This window comes from Bison bison, unplaced genomic scaffold (genome assembly GCF_000754665.1).
Source record: "Bison bison bison isolate TAMUID 2011002044 unplaced genomic scaffold, Bison_UMD1.0 scf7180017864326, whole genome shotgun sequence".
NCBI classification, from domain to species: Eukaryota; Metazoa; Chordata; class Mammalia; order Artiodactyla; family Bovidae; genus Bison; species Bison bison.
The window spans coordinates 6,285,405-6,287,214 of NW_011494898.1; the positions used below are offsets into that span (position 1 = coordinate 6,285,405).

Genomic DNA, 1,810 nt, shown 5'->3' on the forward strand with positions numbered 1-1,810 from the left:
ATTTGTTATTAACACCCATGGTTGATGTCTTGCACACACTGTGGACAGAGTCTGGACACTACCTTTTCTATTCTGCATTCTGAGAACCATCTTCCCTAAGAAAACACAGCTGTAGGCACACCTCCCAACCTTTCTCTTTGGAGCGATTCCAAAGAGATGGTCATGCAGGAGAATATTAAGCAGAGATTACACCTCTTGGCCTAAGAACATTTCCCATCTCTGAGTTTCAGCAGATAAATAAAAATTTTCAAAATCTCAACCACATGGCTCACTTTATGTAGTGACTGCTTGGTAAAGAAATGAATCCTGACAACACAAAGTAATACTTCACTAGGCTATACCATCAGGCCAAAAGGTTTAGTGCAATTTCTTTGCATGTGAAATCATATATGCCTTCCCAGCAGGGCTTCAATATATTCCACTTTTTGATTTGAGCTTTTAAACAATAACCACTTGATAAATGAAGCAGAAACTCTCCCTCTAGATTCTTCATTGCTGTTGTTGGTTTTTAATTGCTAGGAAGTGAGGAAGGAACAGAGTAAATATTTTTTTGTTCATTTCATCTGTAACTTCACCAGTACAGACACCCTGGAGTTTTGCTCAGATATTGCTGCTGAGGGGCCAGGAGCTGCTCTGTTGTTTAAATATCCGAGACTAGTTCACTTAAAGACCAGAAAGGGCAGGGATTGAGACCTACCAGGACTCACGGACCTCTGACAATACAAGATGCCATCTGGGATTTCCTGTCTGTCTCCGGTCTGTGTTTGCTGGTTCAGACCGGTCTCCACTCTCCAGTAACCATGGACTGGTTTGGAATTTACTTCAACTCCCTTGGTCTTTGGTTGGACTTCTTAGTTCATGTCTACATCCTGATTCACGGTATCTTCCTTACACACCCTGGGCCTGAGCTTACTGGATCTGGATTTCAGCAGATCCTAGGTCTAACTCTCCTTCGGACCAGCCACTTGGCTTCTCAGTGGTTCTACCAGTATTTGAAGGAGTGGAATGCACATGAAGTGAAACTCCTTAAAATCAAAGGCCGTCTGTTAAGCTAGTCAGCTGCATGCGTGCTCAGTCGTGTCCTACTCTGTGGCCCCATAGACTATAGCCTGACAGGCTCCTCTGTCCGTGGGATTTCCCAGGCAAGAATAACGGAGTGGGTTGCCATTTCCTCTTGCAGGGATCTTCGTGACCAAGGGATAGAACCTGTGTCTCTTGCATCTCCTATTTTGGCAGGCAGATTCTTTACCACAGGCTTCCCTGGTGGCTCAGCTGGTAAAGAATCTGCCTGCAATGTGGGAGACTTGGGTTTGATCCCTGGGTTGGGAAGATGCCCTGGAGAAGGGAATAGCTACTAACTCCAGTATTCTGGCCTGGAGAATTCCATGGACTGTACAGTGCATGGGATCACAAAGAGTCGGCCACCACTGAGTGCATTTCACTTTCACTTCTTTACCACTGGCACTATATGGGAAGCTGGGTCACCTCAAAGAAATGCCTTAATTTTTCCCAGCCTCCGTTTGTCTATTTAATGAGAATGGGAATAACTGGCCTGCCCCAGCCATGTTGCAGGGATTCTATAAATTGATATATGTGAAAGCTTCATAAAATATGAAGTGCCCTTTCTACAGTTAAAACATATCAACAAAAAAATTTTCCGGTTTGTTCTCTGCTGCCCTCTCCTGGTTCCCAGTTTCCATCACTAAGATTTAACAGGGGTGGGGGTGGGGATTAACCCTTTACATTTTGATAGCATCAGTGAATAGACCAGTGAATAGCATCCGTGACAGGAGAAAGTTTTTTTTTTTTA

The 1,810-nt window shown here is 44.1% G+C and overlaps 1 protein-coding gene across 2 annotated transcripts in view; it reads right to left on the reverse strand.

Annotated features, from left to right (window-relative positions):
• LINGO2 (leucine rich repeat and Ig domain containing 2) overlaps window positions 1–1,810 on the reverse strand; it is a 240,331-nt gene that overhangs the window by 143,963 nt on the left and 94,558 nt on the right. The gene's annotated exons all lie outside the window — the stretch shown is intronic.